Genomic DNA, 24571 nt, shown 5'->3' with positions numbered 1-24571 from the left:
CCTGGCTACAACCACCCTTCAGGTAGTTGTAGACAGCAATAAAGTCTCCCCTGAGCCTCCTCTTCTCCAAGCTAAACAATCCCAGCTCCCTCAGCCTCTCCTCATAGGCCTTGTGCTCAAGGCCTCTCCCCAGCCTCGTTGCCCTTCTCTGGACACATTCAAGTCTCTCAACGTCCTCCTTAAACTGAGGCACCCAGAACTGGACACAGTACTCAAGGTGCGGCCTAACCAGTGCTGAGTCCAGGGGCACAATGACTTCCCTGCTCTTGCTGGCCACACTATTCCTAATGCAGGCCAGGATGCCATTGGCCTTCTTGGCCACCTGGGCACACTGCAGGCTCATGTTTAGGCAGCTGTCAATCAGCACCCCCAGGTCCCTCTCTGTTTGGGAGCTCTCCAGCCACTCTGTGCTATCAAACCCACTTAACATCACTTAACCATACTCAAATGGTATCACAGCTAAGTACTGGTGCTTCAATTACAATAGCTCTGTTAGTTAAATTTAAAAACAAAAAAATCAGTTGAGAAAATGCTTTTCAAATTTTTTTGCACTTTATGTGGCACTTGCAATTTACACCACGTTACAGAGGTTCTGGTTCAAGTTTTGGCAGCACACACAGTTTTTTTAAACTCTTCTAAAACTGGAGATTTGTTTCACAAAACAGACTGGCATCTCTGAGTCCACAGAAACAGATCACTTTTTGCTAATTCTGCTCTGCCAGTGGAGCTGCAGAAAAATATCCTCAGCTCTTGTACCCTTCAGAGCAGCCTGCCACGGGACTTCACCCATTCATTCTCTGAATAAGCCCAAATCTGCTCTTCTCAAGTCTAATGTCCCTATCGTTCTCTTTAATTCCCTTTGGTCTTAACCTAACCAACTGTCTCAGACCGCTGCTGCAGCCAAGGCTGCCATCAGTCTTCACATGTGTGACCACTTCTCTGTTTCTGAGTTAACAGGTCCAGCAGTGCACTTTCTCCAGTAAATTCATCCAGCACATCAAAAACCTTTCTAAGGAATACATCACCAACCCTTTCAGAGCAGCTTTGTTTTAAGCTAGCTCAGTTCCCTGATCCAAATCACTAGGTGGCAATACAAGTCCTTATACCAGGAGAGAGGGTGAATGGGTAGAAATGGTTTCACGGTGGCACATATGAAGTAATGCATAGCTCACAATAGCTTAGCTGGACATTACTACTGTCAATAATCCATTTTTCTCCTCTCCAGCCTAGCTAAAAGCCTTGCTTTATGCAATGCAGTCTAATAAATTGTTTGTCCCCAAGACAGAAGTTATGCCAAAATAATGCCACAGAAAAATTTTAATTCAAAAATACACTATAAATATACAGGCTTTGCCCTCTGTTAAATAATAATCATATCCTTCAACAAGGACAAGTGTAAGGTCTTGCACCTGGGAAAACATAATCCAGGAGTGGAGCACAGGCTTGGATCTACCCAGCTAGGGAACAGCTTTGTGGAAAGAGACCTGGGGGTCCTAGTGGACAAGAAGCTCAACATCAGTGAACAGCGTGCTGCTGTGACGAAGAAATCCAACAGGATGCGTTGCATCAACAAGGGCATTACCAGCAGAGATAAAGATATCATTACCTCTCTCTAGTCAATGCTTTTCAGGCCACACTTGGAATGCTGTGTTCAGCTTTGGTCCTCACTGTACAAAAGAGATGTGGAGATACTGGAGAAGGTCCAGAGAATGACAATAAAAATTATCAAAGGACTGGGAAGCTGTCATAGGAGGAAAGGCTGAGAGAAGCGGGTTGGGCCAACCTTCACTGAAGGTTTAAATCACAGTCACGTTCCATTATTTAAAGGGTGGCTACAAAGAAGATGGAGACTCCCTTTGCAGAAGGAGTCACATGGAGAAGATGAAGGTGTAATGGGTACAAGTTACTCATGAAGAGACTCTGACTGGACATATGAGGAAAGTTTTTCACAGTAAGAAAAATTATCCATTGGAATCATCTCTCAGGGAAAGTGGTGGATCCCCTAATACTGCACACTAAAAATTCCACTGGACAGGGTACTGATACATCGTATCGAGGCCATGCTTTTCCCAAGAAAGGTGGAACCAGATGATCCTTGAGGTCCCTTCCAACCTTGTGTTCTATGATTCTATGATAGTCGCAATCAAGTCTTTTGTTTTGCGAGTGCCTCACCCACCCAATGATTTTTCTCTCAATAGGTCTAAACAGTCAGCATGGAGTGTAACACCTGCTTCAAAGAACAGTAGAGCTACAAAGCATGGCATGATTCAATAGTGGTGATCACAGGCAGATGAACCTCCAGAACTATAAGGATCACAGATGACTGTCTTATCCATGACCTCATACATTAGTTATAATTTTCCATCACTTTATCCTACAGATGCCATAAGAAGTCATGATAACTGCATCCATACCAACCCTCAAAAGACAATTCTGTTACCTCTGCTTTTACCATGTTACCAGGTCTCTTTGTTACACAACTTCAGAAGTACAAAAACCACACTGTAATTGATCGAAGATATTGATTAGACAAGGGATGAGTTTTCCCCCCTCTGTATCTGGTTTGAGAAAGACTTGGAAATGCCTCTAGTCATTACCCTTGAACAATTCCATAGCTTAGGTGCAGAGAAACAACACATTAATACACATCCCCTAACCTCAAGACTATCTTTCTCTTAACAAAGCTGGGGCAGGCATCCAGGGGCAGATTTTAACAAAGAAAATTCACAGAATGCATTTGAACTCACTGACAACCAGGTACAGGAGTTTGCTACAGTCTGAATACAAAGAGAAGTTCTGTTTAAAAATTGGTTGTTACCTCTGGCAGCAGAAAAGTACTCAACAGTGATTTCTGTATAGGTGACAGGATAAAAATTCCAAGCTGCTGAAGGTCTGAGCATCAAGAAGCAAGGTTATAAACAGTCACAACAACTATGATTATCATATCAGCTTTTAGTTACTTCAGGGAACTTCGAACACTGTGTTTAATTTAAACCCCTACTCCTCCCCCCAGGGAAAAAAAGGTGAAAAATAAAAAATACTCTCCCTCATGAACACCCACAAACAACTGCTGTAAAACAACTGAGGGAACATAACTGTCCTTCCCCAAATAAGTTACAACGTACAACTGATGAAAAAGGGGAGGAAAATGGCTCTAACTGTTGCTGCTTGATACAATATTCACACCTATTGATGTTCTCTTCACTTTTATAAACAGCTTTGCCTGAAGTATCTGCAGACAAGAAAGAAGGATACAAGGATTTCTGCATTGTTTGCTAGAGAAGTGATTACACACTTTTGCTGACACAGAACTTCCTCCCACTAGAGGACTATGCTTTTACCACGTTATTAAATATTTAAAGCCCTACAGACCCTGCAGCATACAGAGAAAGAAGGGAAAAAAACACACAGGGTAGAAGCACACTTTTAATCCATTTGTTGGTCATTATCATTTTGTCAAGTCTGATAAAAGAACAACCTGTCCCTGGAAAGCTTGAGTTGAAGTAGCTGGTGATAGAAGCAACAAGAGAAGAGATTCAAGTCTCACATTTTCACAAATTCTACCTAAGCATTGAGGGCTGCAGCACTACACTGTAAAAAACAGTTTTCAATTTGCTCCAGACTGGTAGCTAGAAATAGCAGCTCAGTAACTACCAACAATTGTTCAGTAACAATTTTAAAGCAGAGAAAGCTGAAAGAGGATGTGAGATGCTTATACCTCTCTATTAAGGAAAAAAATCACAGTCACATCTCAAACAAGGTTCAATCAACTAGCTAGAAATTACTTTTCTCTGTGTGTGAAGTAAAATTGTCATGGATATGGGGATACAGAAGCAAACTTACAAAAACATGCTACAGACTTGGAAGAATTTATAGAAACTGCTTACCATCAGCACATTCAAAGACCATACAATCCAATTCATACACACATAAAGTCTGAATAATAAAGTAACCCTCTGGATTTTGCCTTTTTTAAATACATCTACAGCTAGCTCCCTTGCATTCTCTTACTTAATTCTGATTTTTTGCTCTAATGTGTGCAGCGTTGAATGAAAGAGTGCCCTCTAGAAATTCAGGCTCTTTCCTAAGAGCCATGGAACCCTCAAAGCAGAAGGGCATCCAAAACTCTCACCAGGAAAGGCCTCAGGAAAAGGAGTTGTATACAGGAAAAAGGGAGGAGGAAGGATGGAAGGAGGAAGGTGCCAGATGTTCAAAAAACCTTCTAGCATAATGGTACTCTTTTGTGTTGCTTCACTCCCAGTTCTTGTTACTAGTTCCTCATAATTGCTAATGAGGCCACCAAAGCTCAGTGGCTTCTGCTCATCATGAACACTCTGACATAAATCTTCACCAAAGCAAATACTAATGCAGGGAATCAGAAATGTAGTGTTATTTATAATGCTGTTATACCTACATACTTTGCAGTCAAGAATGCTACAGAATATACTTTTTTTTGGTATACACACACACACATTACACATGACATTACATTATAGACACATATACTGACATTATTTACATGTGTACATTACATAATACATGATTATATTTTTAATAGGAATGCAGGACTTTGTAATTATATCAGCGAGGATTCACACTTCTAACCATAACTACTTACAGAAAAGGGTAGCAAATCTGGCAGTGCAGCAACACACACAAGCAACTGAATGCACTCTAATGCTTAATAAATGGGGTAAGGTATTTGTAAAAGGGAATTACTAAAATAAGGGGCTTGTGTTTAATAATAATTTAAACTGCTGCTATCCACCCATCTGCTGCACAGATGGGCAGAGTCCAATGGCATGAGATTTAACACATCCAAGTGCCGGGTTCTGCACATTGGCCACAGCAACCTCAGGCAGTGCTACAGGCTGAGGTCAGAGTGGCTGGAGACCTGCCAGGCAGAGAGGGACCTGGGGGTACTGGTTGATGGTAGGCTGAACATGAGCCTGCAGTGTGCCCAGGCAGCCAGGAGGGCCAGTGGCATCCTGGCCTGCATCAGGAACAGTGTGGCCAGCAGGAGCAGGGAGGTCATTGTGCCCCTGTACACTGCACTGGTTAGGCCACACCTCGAGTACTGTGTCCAGTTCTGGGCCCCTCAGTTTAGGAAAGATGTTGACTTGCTGGAACGAGTCCAGAGAAGGGCAATGAAGTTGGTGAGGAGTTTGGAACACAAGCCCTGTGAGGAGAGACTGAGGGAGCTGGGGTTGCTTAGCCTGGAGAAGAGGAGGCTCAGGGGTGACCTTATTGCTCTCTACAACTACCTGAAGGGTGGTTGTAGACAGGTGGGGGCTGGTCTCTTCTCCCAGGCAACCAGCACCAGAACAAGAGGACACAGTCTCAGGCTGTGCCATGGGAGGTTTAGGCTGGAGTTTAGGAAGAAGTTCTACACAGAGAGAGTGATTGCCCATTGGAATGGGCTGCCCAGGGAGGTAGGTGGAGTCACTGGAGGTGACGTCATTGGAGGTGTTCAGGAGGAGACTTTATAGGGTGCTTGGTTGCATGGTTTAGTTGATTAGGTGCTGTTGGATTAGTTGATAGGTTGGATGCGATGATCTTGAAGGTCTCTTCCAACCTGGTCTATTCTATTCTATCTATTCTATTTTATCTATCTATCTATCTGGTCTAGTCTAGTCTATCTATTCTAGTCTATCACTGCTCAGCTTTAAAACATAAGAAAATAAAGAGTGCTGTGGAGAAGACAACATAAGCAGCAATGGGACACTGAGGTGAAAATGAAACTATTATCTATAGTAAACTGGAAGTTGCTTATAGATGTTATTTTCCAGGTCCATCTTCAGAGGCTGTTTTAGAGGGCTCCCTTGAGACCAGAGCTGAGCTGACTAAATAGACACTTTTGTGAAAATTGTTATGCTACAGGCAGATTGATGTTTTTGTCCTTACACACTATCGGAAAGTTTACTGTGATGCACAGTTGCTTGTTTCACATCACAATGAAACCTTATAGAATTGCATTGCAAAAGCTTATCTCTCCAGCCTGAGGATGGCATAGACACATTTAGTGTAATTTGCATGACAAAAATATCTGCTTGTGATGATATTGAGGATGACTAGGGGCTACTAAAAAGCCAGAAGCTGTGGCTCTCAGAAAACTTTTTCCACAGAAGTGTTTTCTTCCCACGCAGGTAAAGATTGCATACAGATTTTCTGTGCAAGTCCCAGAGTGTAATGGCAAATGAAAACGAGATGCTATAGTTAGCAGTAGCCCCCTCTTTGCAAGGCAGTCATTAACTACTTGCCCAGTGTCTGGGTGGCTCTCAGAGAGGTGGCACTCCGCCTGTATCAGGGCCCAGGTCAGGTCACTGAGGCCAGCAACCCCCAGCAGGCAGTGTTAGGCCAGGCCAGGAGCCCCAGGGCCAGGCCAGCACAGACAGCTGAGGAGAGCCCCGGCGAACATCCCAGGTGTGGCAAAGCTGGATCAGGCATTCAGAGAGGTCAGGGAGACTATTGTGGTGATGATGGATCTTCCATTCCCATGATAAATATTAATCAGGCACTACCAAGTTAGATAGGTTGAGCAGAATGCATTTGAATAACCTTTATTAGTAGGAATTGTCAAGGTGATTTCTGATTGATCATTCCTGAAATACAGGCAGCTCCAAAAGACAGCTTATGCCAATGTTTGGAAAGGATAAATAAAATTATTTTGGTAACTACAGACCACATACTTGATATTTATTTCAGGCAAAAGAGAGTACTAAAGAAATAAAGGAAGACAATACAACTACTGCCATTCAACAAAGTTGCCCCTCTTGTCAAACTAATGTTTGAAGATGAGATTGCATGTTTGGCCTATAAAGGTAATAGTTACTATAGCACTTATACTTCTAAGTGCTATAATTTATATTATATGTATAATATATTATATTATACATCTAAGTTTGTACCACATGGCATAGCTTGGTTTTAAGAAACTGAAGTGGCAGAAAATTTGTAGATCAGACATTAAATAAGGATCACAAAATATAAACCAAAGCTAACTGAATGAACATTTCTCTAATCAGTCCCATAGGAATCAGTTCCTGACTTCATACTGAAACATTTTTACTAGAAAAAAAAAATAGTATCATAAGGTCTGCAGTTATCACTGAGATGAGGAGATAGTACACAGCAAGCAGCACCAAATGGTTAATAGACTGCAATCAAACTACACATGCCCCAGCTCCAATGAAAGAAGACATTATACACCAAGGAGCAAAGAGTAAACAGCGATGTCACCTAACACAACACACATAATCAGTCACTTCTGATAAACACATCTGCTGCAGTGCTAAGGCTGTGACAACTATGGATGAGTAGGCAAATAAATACTAAGAGAGAGAGTAATACCTCTCTGTCTACTTGTTGTGGGATTGCTGCTGGAATACTACATCCAGTTCTGGTGTCCACATTTCAGCAGAAGATACTATTGAAATACTTGAGAAGATGTATTGACTGGCAAAATTATGAAGCTAAATTCCCTCAGATCACCTAATAAAAACTGTGCTAGTCTAAGAAGTTAAAAGAGATCTTCATTCTGACATGCAAAATTACATGAGTAAAACACTGAACCTTTAGATTACTTACAAACATAGAAAGATCTCAAGTCAATAAAGATATTCTACTACTAGAACACTTCATTAACTATTTCAGTGGTTTCCTTATTACTAGTAATTGCTAAAAGACAACAGAAGGACTTTCTAAGCTGTGTACTCTTATGCAGCTACTGTTAGCACACATCATTCAGAGGAGTCCATGAGAAGATGGTGTGGTGCACCTCAATAACCAGAACCGTTCCCTTGGCCTTAAGACAGCCTGGCTGAGGCAAGTGACGAGTTCCTCGTCTTTGAAAATTAACTACACAACTACATTTCATCAGGAAAACATAATTGTCCCAGGCAAATTTAGTATGCAGAGACTGTCCTAAGTCCACAAAAGCACTTTTCAACAGTCCAGGGATCAGCTGAAAAAATAAAGCATGGCAGAACAATGAAGCATAAGAATCAGTACGTTTATGTACTATAAGCACGGGGATCAAGAGACTTTCAAAAACTGTGTTAATTTCTTACACACCAGATGAGCTAACAGTGCAAGCTCAGATTTTAACTCCCTGCCAAAGAAACACAAATCTGTTCCAAAAACCATCACAACCTTTCACACCATCCTTACTTAAAGAAGGAAAAGTATTACATACTGTTATGGCATGTTTTAAGAAACACTGGCTGTGTGTAAATAAAGACAATCAATATACAATCTCCCTTGCCTTATTTGTACATTTTGAATGTTTAAACACTTGGATCTATACAAATAAAATGTCTCAGACGAGAAGTTTTACCTCAGATTGAATGCAGATTTTGTTTTGTAGATATGGAAACAGTAAGATGTGACACCACCATGGAAAAAAAAGAGTGGAATAACTGCAAAATAATGAGTGTTCTATAGGTTCTTTTCTTTACTTATAAAAGTATGATTCTATCAATACCAGTTTTGAGGGGGGGTGGGGGTGTTTGTTGTTGTTTTTGTTGGATTTGTTTGAGGGGGGTGTTTGTTAAATACACCAACAGTCATTAAACTTGCTTTGAGGACATTCAGTTCTAACTGTGGTGAGATACTTCTTACTTTTGAAATGATTAAACAAAAAATTATTTCTACTCTGTAAAAGCACGTGGTGGATGTGCAGTCACACAGCAAGCAGGGTTAGGAGATTTCTACTGAGCAACAAGAAACATACAATGATACAGGGGAAATCTGTGTGCATCTCTTTTTCACTATTAATAACAGGAACTGAAATAGTGGTGTGATTTAGGCCCAGTCAGCGACTAACAGCCGGTTGCTTACTGCTCCCCAACACCCAAGGGGATTGGAAGAAGAATCAGGAGACAACACAGAACCCCCAGGGCAAAGGTAAGAAGAGTTTAATAGAACAACACAATGAGAAAAGAAACAGGAGTACCAATAACACTGATGGAATAATACATAACCCGAGCGATACACAATGCAACTGCCCACTGCCTGGATCTGCTGCTGCCTCCCTACCTGACCCCAGTTGCAGCTCAAATACTACAGATAATAAATAAGAATATAGCTACTACTCTTAAGACCAAGATTTCAGTTTTCACCTCTTTCAGAGGAAGGATTATCAGAGCACATGATGGTATGTCAACACCAAATATAAGCAATACTTACTGCACAGCTATCCATATGGCAGACCCTGGTCCTGACTGAGACCATAAATTAGTTCTGTCCAAAACTTTAAGTACATTGGAATTCAGTATTCAGTATCACTAAGGTTGGAAGAGACATCAAAGATCATGAAGTCCAACCTGTCACCACAGACCTCATGACCAGAGTAGGGAGGACACTACTGCCCACTGCAGGATTGAACTCATGACCTTCCCATTAAGGGTCTTATGCACTACCAACTGAGCCACCTCAAGCTCTTTTTACTCTCAGAAAGCAAAATATTTCAGGCAGCCATTGCACACTGATGCAGGTGCTCACAATAGCATTGGTGCATTATCTATCAATTCCAGCAAATCAGCCAAAGTATAGTTGCTTCCTGATTGCAAAGGGAGGTCAAAGGAAAATTGACTGGTCAAGGAAAGGTCAGTCAAGCCTTTGGAGACATGTAGAGAAGCACAGCCACATGATTGTGGTATCAAAGTCAAAACTCACAAAATACGTAAGAATAATATGGACAAAAGGGAGAAACATGCAGCCTGACTTTAGCATCTGGATCAAATTTCCTCCTAATCAACAGAGAAGAGACAGCAACATCACCTCAAAGAAGCCTCTCTGGGATAAAGTGTTCCTCTTTCTCCTGCTTCCTCCCTAAGCTAACAATACGCAGAAAGAGACATCAGCTCAGCACCCAGGCTACAGTAATAGAAAGGATCTGGTATAACTACTCTATCAGCTAGACATTCAGGGTGAAGTTGCACATAACAACATGACCTAGTCCCAGCAGAAAAAGCAATATAACCAATTTCCTTCTCACAATCATTCCCTGTCAAATTAGCACGTTGAATCAGCACAGTTCAGAGATCAATGGGCACTAGAAAAGGCACACACAGGCAGAGGACAGACATCTTCCTCCACTCATAAATAGCAGACAGCTTTTAGACTGGTTCAGGAAAAAATGTGCAATTTCATCCACAAGAGCTAACCATGAAAACCATTATTATATGTATGTATATCTATAAATGACAACCAGAACCAGACAGTAATGCAGCTTCTTTCCTGCATGTATCTGCTTTACAGTGGGAGGCTCAAGGCTTGCTGTTCAGCTCCAGCATCAATTTCTTAGTTCTTGCCTAGTCAAGACAAGCACTGACTGAGTTAGGCAGCGCAAGACCAATAAATACTTGCTTCACACTGCCCTATCTTGTGATTCTTTCACAATTTTTCTCCAGCTAGATGAGCTGTTCAACTGGTTTCCCCACTGGAAAACAATCTTGCTCAAAATTGTAAAACTAGAATTTCACACAAGCCATTATGATTATCACAACGATCTCTAGAGCTTGACAGAACAGCAGATTAACTTTATATAGAAAAAGAATCATGACCCAGTATCAATTCCCCACCTTCAGCTCTCAGAGTGTGCATCAATTTGTCCTAAGCTGATTTGACTTAGGGAATTAAACTTTGATTTTATAGATAGCTGGAAACATAAAATCGAAGTGTCACATATGAAGGCAGAGCATTCAATGAAACTCAAGGAGTACCAGAGTCACTCCTCATCTCTTACAACTTAGATCAGTGGACAATGCCCATTCTGGATCTATTTAAGTCAGGGTGCTGACAAATGGAAGGCAGGAAAATAATTAATTATTTCAAGGTAGCAAATAACATAACATTATGTAAAACAAAATAACAATGCATGTAAGTTATAAATAAAACATTTTCTACTTACAAATCACCTCTCATCCCTTTTATTTTCTTAAGTACTTCAGCACTGTGAGGCTAACCAGACATACTTAATTTGCTCAGAAGCCATGCTGATCTCCAAGAGAAGCATTTGAAGCATTACTATAGCAGCAAACCTAGCAGCTGCAACAAGACACATCCTGCTGGCACACCACACAACAAAGCAATCTCATTCCTACTACACTGCTTAAGAGCACTGTACCAAATAAGTGTTGCTATAACCCTCACAAAATGGTAATACCCTGAAAAGCTGTAGGACAGAACCAATAAGCACTACCTGAGAATTATCTGGGGAAGTGCTAGAGAGCAGAAGGAGCCCCTTCTTTCAGAATCAATAAGACTGGAGACAAACACAGGAACTCTGTAAGGCAAGATCTTTCCAAACTATGGACTTGTCCAGCAGAACAAGTCCATCAACACAGAATATAATTTCTGTGTAACTTCAGTTGTGAGAGAACTACATCAAAAACATAATAAAATTCTTTCCATTTCAAGAGACTGGGAGGAGACCAACCTCAACCTCAATCAGTTCGGTTTTTCCCCATGCTGGCTCCAGACAGTAACTTGTCCCTGCAGCAAGTAACAAATCCCTTTTCAATGTCCAGACATAAAAAATAGCCTTGCACAAAAAAGACTTCACATGTTTCACAAGGTCTCAAAGCACATTCAGTGTATTTTACCCTTTTTTATATATTGGACAGCTATGTATTGGAAAAAAATATTTTCCTCTTCAATATCATGAGTAATTTGGTTAACTTTATCCATGAAAACCCAGCCAGCCTTCAAATCCTCCAACTTCTAAGAAGCTTTTCCTGCACTCAAATGCAAGGTTAAGCAGCATACACACATTCTTACTCCAAAAGTAAGAATTACTGGATGGAGCTCCTCACTAGCATAAATAACCTAATTCTCAGTAATTGATTAATCTCTTCAGAGACAAAGCAACAGCATGAAACAGCATTTGAGTAATGCTTTTCATCACGGGATTGTCCTCAACCATGCAGTACAAGAACCACAGAAAGACAAGCCTGGACGTAACAATGAGCAATGTATTTTTGACTTCTTAAGAAGATAAGTTTTGTTAAAAACACTAGAAACTTCTTCAGTATCCCAGTTTGCCCTCCTTTTCACAGAATCACAGAATGTTAGGGGTTAGAAGGGAGCTCAAAAGATCATCTCGTCCAACCACCCTGCCAGAGCAGAATCACCTAGAGCAGATCGCACAGAAATGCATTGATGCGGGTCTTGAATATCTCCAGGCACTCCACAACCCCCCATGGCAACCTGGTCCAGTGTTCCAACACACTCACAGTGAAATTTGAACTCATCTTTCCATGGAACATCCTGTGCCTCAACTTCCACCCACTGTCCCTTGTCCTGTTGTTGGGCATCACCAAGAAGAACCTGACCCAATCCTCTTGGCACTCATCCTTCACATATTTATAAACATTAATGAGGTCACCTCTCAGTCTCCTCTTCTCCAAACTAAAGAGTTCCAGCTCCCTCAGTCTCTCCTTGTAATTAAGATGTTCCACTCCCTTAATCATTTTTGTGGCTCTGTGCTGGACTCTTTCAAACAGTTCCCTAATGTCCTTCTTGAATTGAGAGGCCCAGAACTGGACACAATATTCCAGATGTGGCCTCACTAGGGCAGAGCAGAGGGACAGGAGAATTTCTCTCAACCTACTAATCACACACCTTCTAATACATCCCAGAATAGCACTGGCCTTCTCGGCTACAAGGGCACATTGCTGGTTCATGGTCAACCTTCCATCTACTAGGACCCCAGGTCCTTTTCCCCTTCACTGCTTGCCAACAGGTCAGCCCCCAACCTATACTGATCCATGAGGCTGTTCTTACCCAGGTGCAAGACTCTATACTTGCCCTTGTTGAATTTCATTCAATTTCTCACTGCCCAACTCTCCAACTTTTCCTCCCTTTTCCCAAATTCACGGAACCATATTATTGTTTAGTTGAAAAAAAAGACCTTTGAGTCCAACTATCAAACTCAATCTGTCCCTTCTTCATCAGAAAAAAAACCAAAACCCAACCTTGAAGGTTTTTGAAAGCTTGTCTTCATTAATCGAACAACAAGCTCAAAGAATAAGCTACGGAAAGTTATGACGTGCACAGCATCACGGAAATGGGCAAAAGATACTCAACCAGATCAAGAGGTGAAGCATTGAAAAGTAAGATTTTATTGTTTGAATCTTCCACTGCTTAGGTTGCAAGATTAGTGATATATAAGCTATTATGGGGTGGAGGGTGGGGGAAAGAGAGACTGTAAATTTAAACTGCCAAGAATGGCACCTCAACTTCATAAGCAGCTTAAATAAAAATCCAAGTTACCAGATTCCCTCCAAAGCCCACTATTTAATATCTAGCACCGAAGTGGGGGAAAAAAAAGAGGGGGGGAGAGAAGAAAGAAGACAATTCTACAATTTCAATCAAGTTACAAAGGATTAAGTAAAAGATTGGATGCCATTTTCAAAGAACTAACTTTGACAGAACGTACAAGACAGTTACTAAAAGCCACATTACATAGTATTCATTGTTTCCAACAGGGCTCAGAGGGAATTTTCCTTCTACTGCTGTGTGACATAGAATACAGCACAACCATTACAGCACTCTATTAGTGCATGGAAAGCAGAAAAATGAAACTGTTCCATTTAGGTGCACTCTCTCATCCAAGTGAAATAACTTCTATTTCCTCCTCTTAAGTTAACATGTTTAATTACCATTTAAGTACCCTAGATACTACAATGTTAAACAAAAGAAAAAGAAATGAAAGATCAACCATTTGAACAAGTTTCTCTCATCTCAATGATGGACAAGAGATTTTCTTGATAATAAATAAGTTTTAAACACAACATGATCTGCAGCTCTTGGATTCCTTAATGGATGTCTTGCGTTTAATCAATTTTGTATGTTCCAATTCTTGTCCATCTGTACACTAACAACTGGCCCATCAGATGGATGTGCTGGATCCATGGTGAACACCCTGCTCTGTGAGATCAATAGAACAAAGCTCAGGTTTCACTGAGGAAAGAGCACTTTAACAGAATGAGGGAGGCAGGAGAGTGGCTGGTCCACTGACAGCAATGCATCCCTGTGAGACCACTATGAATCCTGGCACTGAAGAGGCAGCTGTTTCTCCTCCCCTCTAGCCAAACACAAAGGCTTTGTGCAGTGCTTTCCCAGAGCAGGAGAAAGAGACAACGCAACACACAGGGATACACAGAAAACTGTCCACCTCCTGATGCAGAGTATCAACTCGTTCCCACTAGATAAACAAGCCTCAGCTAACACAGACAACATAGCAACGTATTAATACACCCATACAGCACAACTTCACATGCTAAAGCAAGTATTTAACCTTCTGTGCACATGTACCTGGAAGGGACCGCTTAGAAATCAGTTTGGAACAGAGAAAACGACACTTATCACTCTGTCATACTCGAAATTTTTTCTCGATTTCATCAGACACATTGGGAAACCTCTCTGGAACCTCTGGTGTTAGCAGTAACAGTGCCTGCAGCACGCAGCACCGGCACAGTGACGACACTACACCTAACCAACATCACCGTATTCCAGTCACTCATTCTAACCTCATCATTTGCAAAAGAGCAAGTTCTAAAAAATGCTGAACTTCAAGTGCACAGCAGTGCATCAGAAATATATTGGAGAAAAACAAAGTATGACGATCAAAAATGACTCCATCTTCACCTTTTTTAAACTATGTTATCTCGATACACTATGTTAAAAAAAAAACTTTTGACCCATACATGTACAAAACTACTGCAGTCAGACTCTCCTATATATAATTTTTTCGACAAGCCAAACAAATATTCATCAGCATACTTCTGCTTTAACAAGTTAAGAAAGTTTTAATACTTCATTAAATGCAATTCACACTGTAAAACAAAAGAATCACCATCACTAAAGTATCATGTGCAATTTAATACAGAATAAAAACGCTGGCTTAATTTGTACTACGAGTTCACATCCTTTAGACTCAAAAAATATTTCCAAAATCAAGCAAGAGCAGCAAATTAAGCTTTAATCCTTTGTTTTCCCAGATAGAGCAGCTAAAATGAACTAACACAGCTACGAGCAGAGCATGTGTTCAACAGAGGCACAGCATTAACTATGCAGAATACGTAAAAACTCCACTCGTTTTTTCCAGAACCACAACATGGAAACTAATCACTCACTTAAAGGCTAACACGACTCTAAAATAACTATAGTATGTTTTATTTTAGGACTCTCAACCTTCCTGTCAATATAGCTTACCAGTTCTGAGCATTTATGCTGAAATTCAACTGGTCTGCACATACAGTCGAACTAAAAAAGCTCTCACAACCTATTTTACAACTCATTTCCTCTAGTCTTTTCCACATTAGTTATAAATGCAGCAGAAGGTCCCCAAAAGGCTATAATCAGAGGTCTCTCCTTTGTGTTCGTCTCCCTTCACTCAGATAATAAGTGAAAACGATTAATATTTGCAAATCCACCCTCGTTCACACAAGCAGTTGTTCCCAACTGCTCTGACTCACACCAGAGGTTAGAAACCTCGTACCGATCTTTGTCCTTTCATTGCTTCTGCTCTAGAGTGACAACAGAAGTACAAGGATGCAGTTGCAGCTCCAGAGATCATCTGCATACTTAAGGGAAAAGGTATTCCCCCCCATTTCCTTTTTTTAAAGGCTGTGAATATGTACAATAATGGGTTTTAAATGCCTCCCGTGCGCAGACTGTATGTTTACTATATCTCCATAGCGAGTGCCTCTGCGGCCTAGCCAGGCAGATCTGTATTCATATATTGATGCAACCGCTGTTGATGGCTCCAGCACTTAAAGCGCCAGGCGACATCCAGACCGATCCCCATCCAGCCGTGCCCACATACGCATCCGCTACACGCACCCACAAGCACAAGAACTGGAACTAAAGAGGCAGCTATTTTAAAACAGAGATGTTTCGCCATCAGAACACTTAAATATCTCTACCGTTTGCTCTCTTGAAGCAAGTGGGAGGGACAAAAAAAATCTCGTGCTATAAATTTGACTTCTCGGAGGAGGCCGGGGCGGTGATGCCTGGCTGCTGCTGGAGCCCGCCCGACCTGAGGACCTTAACTCCACAGACAACATAACCCCGTCCCGTCTGCGCATCCCCCGCAACAAAATGCCCCTCTCGGGGAGAGCCGTGGCCCCCAGCAGCTCCCGCGCCTGGCAAACTCCCTCTCCCGCGGGGAGAGAAATCGCGACGCGGCTCCCACGCAGCACCCGCTGCGGCCGGACCGGCGACAGGGGCTCGGTCACCGGAGTCCGAGGGCCGCGCCCCGCGGACGCACCCTCAGGGACCACCTCTGCCGGCTCCGGCGGACACGCAGGGGTAACGGCGACGGTCGCCGCGCAGTGCCGCGTCTCCTCACCTGGAACGGGGCCGAGGTGTCGGCGTCGGCTGCTCGGGGCAGCACGGCGAGTCCCTGCGGCGCCCGGCGCCCCGGCCACCGTGGGGGATGGCCTGCGCGGTGCAGGGAGGGACGGCACACAGCTAAAGCGGCGCCCCCCAGCCCAGCCTCCGCCCCATGGCGTGCGGCGCGGTCTCTATGGCGACTGCAGTGCCGGGACGGCGCCGGCCCTCCCGCGGGGAGGGATAACGGCTGCGCGCACCGCGGAGGGGAGCTCAGGGGGTTACGAGGAAGCCCGGGACCCTCCCCAAAGGGGGTAACTCCCTCACGGCCGCCGCCGCCATCCCTGCGGCAGTCACGGCCGGAGCCCGGCCGCGCTCACCCGCGCCGGCACCCCCGCTTTCGCCCTTCCTCAGCCGCGGCGCCACCGAGCCCGCTGTCCTCCAGGGCGCCGCCCGCACCCCTTTTTCCGGAGCGGTGATTGGACCACCGCGGAGATTCCTCCCGGGCGATTGGCTGCCAGAAAGATCAATTATGGTACCGGAGGCGGGCGTACCTGGAAGCGGCGCGGGGTGCGGGGTTGGTTGAGAGCCGGCAAGCTCCGCTACCAGCTACCGCCACCCCGGCTCAGCCCCGGGGCCGAGGTGCGTGCTGGGCGCTGTAGTTCCCTGCCGCGGGGGCGGTGGACCAGCCGCTTGAGTCCCCCACCAAGCGTTTACTACCGAGGTTCTGAGGGAAAGGCGGGCAAGCAGCCGTGGCGAGATCCTGTGACGGGAGCTGAGGCAGGCCCGCGGCGCTGGCCGCCGATGTCGCAGCGTCCGCTCTGCTCCGTCGGGGAGCTGCGTCCTCGCTGCGGTACCGGCCTCCGCCTCAGCAGCCCCAGCTCGGCCACCCCCGGGTCTCGTGGGCAGATCCGTCCGCAATTTGAGTGGGGTGCCTAGAAGCTGCCCGGGCCCAGGCCGCTGCCGTGCTTCCGCCGTGCTGCCGCGGTGGGGCGAAAGGGCTTAGGAAAAAGGAGCTCGGGTGGGGGAGGCCGGCCCCTCGCGTCGCCCCAGGGAGGAATACCGCCTGCGGGGGCAAACGCCGCCCTTACGACACATCAGGGTGGTTGTCACCAGTGGGCTTCACGCTGTGGCACCTGGCAACGGCTGATGTGTTCCGCACATAGGTCGGTGAGCCCTTCGGAGGGGAAGGCTTCAGCCCTCACCGAGGTCTCCTCATGGTAGCCAAGGCTTCCCAGCCTCCTGAAGCAATGGAGCGGGCGCTGCGCGGTGTGTGCCGGCATGCCACCGCCCGACAGCCGACAGCAGCGTTTGTAGGCCATGGTGTCAGCACAGAGGATGGATCCGTCTGGCAGACCAGCAGCTAGGGGAGACCTGTTCTGTGGGAACAAGGAAGGACAGATTTGCTGTGCTCGCGGCAGCTTGTATAAACTCGGCAAACACACTGCAGTCTTACCCTCACGTGAAGTTTCCTAAAAAAAAGGCTTATTTCCCTACTGTCAGGCAAATGAGATGGTGACTGTGGAAATAATTTAAGCCCTTTCTTCATCACAAGGAGATCATAATCAAAGACTAAGGTTAGAAGACAGTTATCTCCTACCATTGCTTTACGGAGTAGGGAGATCTTTGTAATTTACAAATGAAGTTACCCAGCAGTGAACCTAACAGGAACCCCACCTGGAGTACTGTGTCCAGTTCTGGAGCCCCTATTACAAGAGGGATGTGGAGGTGCTGGAGCGTGTCCAGAGAAGGGCCACAAGGATGATCAGAGGGCTGGAGCACCTCTCCTATGAGGACAGACTGAAGGAGTTGGGGCTGTTCAGTCTGCAGAAGAGAAGGCTCCGAGGTGACCTAATTGTGGCCTTCCAGTATCTGAAGGGGGCCTACAGGAAGGCTGGGGAGGGACTTCTCAGGATCTCAGGTAATGATAGGACTAGGGGGAATGGAATGAAGCTGGAGGTGGGGAGATTCAGGCTGGATGTGAGGAGGAGGTTCTTCACCATGAGAGTGGTGAAACCCTGGATTGGGTTGTCCAGGGAGGTGGTCGAGGCCCCGTCCCTGGAGGTGTTTAAGACCAGGCTGGATGAGGCTCTGTCCAGCCTGATCTAGTGTGGGGTGTCCCTGCCCATGTCAGGGGGGTTGGAACTAGATGATCCTTGTGGTCCCTTCCAACCCTGAATGATAGTATGAAGCCCAAACCGTTGTGCCTGCTCAGTGTCGACTCCAGCCAGATGCTTCTTCATTCACTATGTGAATACCTCAAGCAGTAGGCCACCAGTCCTCATGGCGTGGAACTGGTGATAAGCATATATACTTCTTCTATACAGAGAATGTGTGTATAATATGCCTAAATTAACAACTGAAGCCATTAGTAAGATTTATTTTTTTTAATGAATGAAAATTAACCAGCCTTGACTGAAATGAAAATACAGGGGGTTTGTCTTCTTGGTTGTTGTTTTTGGTTTTTCCCCCCAATTGCAAAATGGAGTTAGGAGTTTTACTTGCCTTTGGTAGACATCTACCATTTCTCAGGTGAAAAGTATTCTACTAGAGCTACATCTTCCTCCAACCCTGTCTTAAGGGCATTGCAAAGGTAATAATTACTCCAGAGTAGTCCAGACCCTTATACCTACTCTTCCTATGCACTAAACATTTTTTATCACATTCCCTTTAAAGCTGAGAGTTAAATTTCCTCCTAAATTATAGCTGAGGAGAGACTAATGTTCTAACCACCTCTGATTAAGTAATGCTAACAAAACTTGCTGTGTGCTAGGTGTTATGGGGGGCTCATGAACAGGAATCCATCTGTGTGGAGTACTTTAGTGTTCCCCAAATAACTGATGTATTGCCCGAGGCCTACAATTCTTCAGGAAAATGTTCTGATTCAATTAAAGAGAATGTAAAGACCTTAACAAACTTGTTTATCTGGTTTGTCTGTTTACCTGCTTAGCATTGCTAAGCCAAGAGGGATAGTTTCATGCATTGTAACTTAACAAGTTAATTCATTGTCTAATATAACCATATTGTCATGCACAATAGCATGGAAATCACCTCAGGAGTACTTCTCTTAGCACACACTCAGTGTGCATACTGCAAGCCTTAGAGGACCAAATAATCTTTCCCTTCATCATCACTTAAGGTTATAGTGATCTGTTAGTATTCACATTACCATAGACTTCACAAGTAGACAAAACCTATATGGCTCAAATAAAAGTCAAGCAGGGGGAAAAAAAGCCCAAAACCAAAACCACTAAAACTGAGTCTCCTGAAAAGGAAAATCTGTTTCCACTTAAGTACAGGAGGTCTTTACAGAAAAGATTTAATCTTTTTTTAATTCACTGCTCCAGAAATAGACCAAGAGGTTCTTCAAGGCTTTCTGTCCTACTATTTCTGGTTCAGATGCTGGTGAGTATAGCAGATACCACTGTTTCCTCTGCTCGTGCAAACTTGCAGAATGTCTTCATCACACAAAAAAATACCAAACCAGAAAACAACCCCCCAACCCTCTGACACATTCAAATCTCTATGTAAATATGGAATGAAGCTATTCTAGGTTTGGGTTTTTTGCAGTAGTACTGATAGTCAAGCTTAGTTGCAATAGCATTGATTTGGCCTGCAAAACACTACCCTGAGCCAAAAAACTTTCTATGCTTTTTACTCAAGTTATATGTTGTTAGTTCTAATTGGCTATCTCAGTGTCAAATTGTGCCTCTTTCTGCAGTGTAACTTGTTCTTATCTTTCAACCAGTTGTGATTTGTTGCTGTATCTGCCTTTGTATGGTAATTATCTGGTATTCATTAATATCCAAATAACAACTGTTTGGGACACAGGGGGAGTAAAAGGGTGAATGAGCTGCAAAAAGTGCCTGTAAATAGAATCAGAATGGCCTGGAATGGAAGGGACCTTTAAAGATCCTTCGGTCCAATCACCCTGCAGCGAGCAGAGACATCTGCAACTAGATGAAGTTGCTCAGAGTTTTGTCCAACCTGATCTGGAATGGTTCCACAGATGGGGCACCCACCACCTCTCTGCACAATCTGTGTCAGTGTTTCACCATGCTCATTATAAAAATTTTCTTCCTTACAACTAGTATAAATCTCTCCTCTTTTAGTTTAAAACCATTGGCCCTTGTCCTATTGCAACAGGTGCTGCTAAAATGATTGTCCCCACCCTTCTTATAGGCCCCCTTTGAATACTGAAAGACTGCAGTAAGTTCTCCCTGGAGCCTTCTCCAGTCTGAATCCTGGTTCACTCAGCCTTTCTTCACAGAAATGGATACTATCTACTAAATAGTATCTATTTTTGCTACTGTTAGAGACAGATGAAAGGACCAGATCCAAATGGGTCCAAGCCTGTAGGGTATTCTCTATGTTCTGCCGTAACTATATTTTTTTGTATGAGAGTTTATCGTGCAGCCTTTGAATCAATGTATGAAACATATGTGAGTGCAGATCCACCTCTGAAGCTGCATGGAACAATAATGAGCAGCCTAAGTCCTCCTATAAAACCAGACAGCCATTGCAAGGCTTCATAAAGGATAACCAGTTTGCTTATCACAAAATCTTCTTCTTTGTGGGATAAAGGAGATGTGAGAATTTTCATCAGTGTTGTTTACCTGAAAGGAATGTTCTAATGTTTCTTCAAGGGATCTTTAAAAATGAAAGCCTACAGCTATGCACAAACATATGCATACATCTGCTGATGGAAAAGAATGACAGGACTGATGACATGTAAGACCTTCTAAACCCTGCTCATAAACCTGCTAAACCTTTGTTCATACAGATGTGTATTGGAATAGATGATCATCCTGCAAAGTACAGGCTCCTTGGTTTCAAATACTTTCATTGGAACTTCTTTGCCTAGACATCAGGGTGTTGGAGTTCTTTCTTTATTTCTGTATGTCAGGAGCTCTGAATAACATTTCTGTTTAGTTGACCACAGAAGTAGGAGAGAAATCACCAGAAATGTTTTTGACAGTCAGTAACCAAACAACTGTCTCTAAAACACTCCTGGCCAGAACATGTGAGCCTCTTCCAAAAGTACTCAGTGGTAAAGTACTTATTCCTAACATCCAATCTAAATCTACTCTTCTCTAGTTTGAAACCTTTGCCTCTCATCCTATCACTACAGGCCTTTGTAAACAGTCTCTCTCCATCCTTCTTGCAGGCCCCCTTCAGGTACCAGGAGGCTGCTATGAGGTCTCCCCAAAGCCTTCTCTTCTCCCCAGCTCTGTCAACCTGTCTTCATAGCAGAAGTGCTCCAATCCCCTGATCATTTTTGTGGTCCTCCTCTGGACCCACTCCATCAGGCTCATGCCCTTCCAAAGCTGGATGCAGTACTCCAAGTGAGGTCTCACCAGAGCACAGTGGCAGAATCACCTCTCTGGATCTGCTGGCAATGCTTCTTTTGATGCAGCCCAGGATGTGATTTGCCTTCTGGGCTGCAAGCACACACTCATGCTTATGTCCAGCTTCTCATTCACCAGCACCCCCAAGTCCTTTTCCACAGGGCTGATTTCTATCACCTCATCCTCCAGCCTGTATTGTTAGTAAGGATTGTTTCAACCCAGGTGCAGGGTCCTGCACCTGCTCTTGTTGAACCTCATGAGGTTCACCTGGGCCCACCTCTCCAGCTTGTCCAGGTTCCTCTGGATGACATCACATCCCTTTGGCTTATCAACAGCACCACTGAGCTTGCTGTCATCTGCAAACTTGCTAAAGGTGCACTCAAACTCACTGCCTATATCACTGGTAAAAATACTAAACAGTACAGGTCCTAGTATGGACCTCCGAGGGACACCACTTGTCACTGCTCTCCATCTGGGCTTCGAGCCATTGAGCACCACCCTCTGGCTGTGACTATCCAGCCAATTCCTTATCCACTGAACAGTCCACCCATGAAATCTGTCTCTCTCCAACTTGGCATGTAGGATATTGTGGTGGACCATATCAAAGGCTTGAATATTACTTTAATGTCTCACCATCCATCATCTCTACACTAAGAAAAGTGAATTCCCTCAGCTGCTTTTCATAGATCACTCTTTCTAGACACAGGAGTGCCAATGAGCATGAAGGTCAACATGTAGAGATAGAGGGATCTTGGATCTTCTTCAGAAGTGCTCTAAGAGCACTGAGTCCAGGTGCTGGTTTTTGTCAACTGAGAGCATCAGAAACTTTGTGAGTCTTTGTTTTGTGTGGGTTAGGGTTTGGTTTTGGTTGGGTTTGGTTTTTTGGTAACTTTTCTTCTGAAAATTTTCTTCAGATTCCTTACAAGAGGTCCTGGGTAACATCATTCCTTTCAAATAATGTCTAGAGAGTGAAACCCAGCATCAGGTTTGTAACAGCATGAGAACAGGGAGACTTCCTGATTGGTACAGGAAGTCTATTCAGGGAGAAAAGCGAGAGTGTATGCCTGACTACTTTGCCAGGGGCAGAAGGGTCAGTTGGCAGTATAGTGCAACCAAAGTATTGATGAGGGGAGATATGGAACAGAAAAAGGAAATTTTACCTCATTATGTAAGGGGAATTGTGTTGGGAGCTCTCATAATATGTGTGTAATTCCATTTTGCAAAAAGCTTCCTGATGACTGGCTTGTGATGATACCATCCACACTGAATAAGGTCCAAAAGTGCAAAGCAAGATTGCTGCATGGTCTGATTATGAATAGAGTCATAAAAATGGATTCAGAAAAAATTGACAACCAAGATGGAAGTTTCAGGTTACCAACTAATTTAAATGAAGGTTCACTTTCCAGCTTTACCATAGACTGCTGGTCTGATGTTATGGTGAATACACTATTTCTGTGCCTTAGTTTTCCATTTATAATGAATCACCATGAGTCAGGAGTGGATGACTCAGAGGTTATGGACAGTACAGCTCCTATAGATTGAAACCAGAGCCAGCTTGGTAGGTACTTGTATGGTGTTTCCCGGAATATAAAGGGAGCCCTGAAGACAAGTGGTACATGTGCAGTGCCGTTCACGCAAGTCTGCTCTGATTTCCTTTTAGCTTGAGCCTGGCTCCAGCAGCAGCATTGTTACAACCTTTAAACATCTAAAAAATGCAAATGATAATATTTCTGTTTCTGAGTTGTTTAACCCATGACATTCTTCAGGCAATTAAATGAGTTATAGTTAGAATATTCATATTCCTCATGGAACATAGCATAGCAGGTCTTCTGGTGCAGCTGCAGTACAGTGTATAGCTGTAGCTGTAAAAACATGCAACTGACTTATATTTTGCAATGAGCTTTGTGGCATTCTAATGTATAGACTGGGATCTTTTCAATTTGTATGTATCACCATTGCCTCTTGCCTTTGATTTTTGATATTCCCTCTGCCAACTCTGCAATTCCACAAGAATTTCAAATGTTGTGATTTGACTGAGGTATCTTCATCTAATTAAAACAATACTCATCTAGACACTGCTATACTTCTTCCTGTAAGTTCAAAAGTGTAACTGGGAGATGAATATTCTGCAAAGACAACAGTTGCTTCTATTTGCCTAATAACTTATGCCTCTCAGCATTTACTGTGTGGTTCACAACTTTACAAATGCCAAAAAAAAAAAAAGGCAGATGGTCTGGATTCCCTCTTTCATAGCCTCTCCTCATTAATACACATCAGTTAGAATCTCCTTCTGAATATGGACTCTCCCTCTGAAGCACTAACAGGTTAAAGAAAGCTCAGGTAGAATCCACTTGTTTCAGATTCGCTGAGTACCTCCAGTTTTAGTTCATTACTCCAAAATCTCTTATAATTAGTTATCATTTTAATTAAATACAAGATGAAATGGAAAGACAACCAAATACATGAATAAGATGTTCGGGATATTGACTTGCTGGAGCGTGTCCAGAGAAGGGCAACAAAGTTGGTGAGGGGCTTGGAACACAAGACCTATGAGGAGAGGCTGAGGGAGCTGGGGTTGCTTAGCCTGGAGAAGAGGAGACTCAGGGGTGACCTTATTGCTCTCTGCAACTACCTTAAGGGAGGTTGTAGACAGGCAAAGGTTGGTCTCTTCTCCCAGGCAACCAGCACCAGAACAAGAGGACACAGTCTCAGGCCGTGCCAGGGGAGGTTTAGGCTGGAGGTTAGGAGGAAGTTCTACACAGAGAGAGTGATTGCCCATTGGAATGGGCTGCCTGAGGAGGTGGTGGAGTCACCATCACTGGAGGTGTTCAGGAGGAGACTTGATAGGATGCTTGGTTGCATGGTCTAGTTGATTAGGTGGTGTT

The 24571-nt window shown here is 43.6% G+C and overlaps 1 protein-coding gene across 3 annotated transcripts in view; it reads right to left on the bottom strand.

The window, feature by feature from the left end:
* Positions 1-16653, bottom strand: part of TTBK2 (tau tubulin kinase 2) — a 104601-nt gene extending 87948 nt beyond the window's left edge. Inside the window, exon 1 of one of the 3 annotated variants that reach the window (XM_068162228.1) lies at positions 16358-16653. The gene's annotated coding sequence lies outside the window, so the exon portion shown is untranslated. The remainder of the gene's footprint in view (positions 1-16357) is intronic. The other 2 variants (XM_068162229.1, XM_068162227.1) reach the window with 2 other exon arrangements.
* Between the last annotated feature and the right edge of the window lie 7918 nt (positions 16654-24571).

The sequence above is a fragment of the Melanerpes formicivorus genome, unplaced genomic scaffold, assembly GCF_026170545.1.
Source record: "Melanerpes formicivorus ecotype bairdi unplaced genomic scaffold, bMelFor1.0.p_v2 SCAF_62, whole genome shotgun sequence".
Classification (NCBI taxonomy): Eukaryota; Metazoa; Chordata; class Aves; order Piciformes; family Picidae; genus Melanerpes; species Melanerpes formicivorus.
The sequence above is the reverse complement of the archived record's forward strand: the minus strand, read 5'-3'. Positions and strand labels throughout refer to the sequence as shown.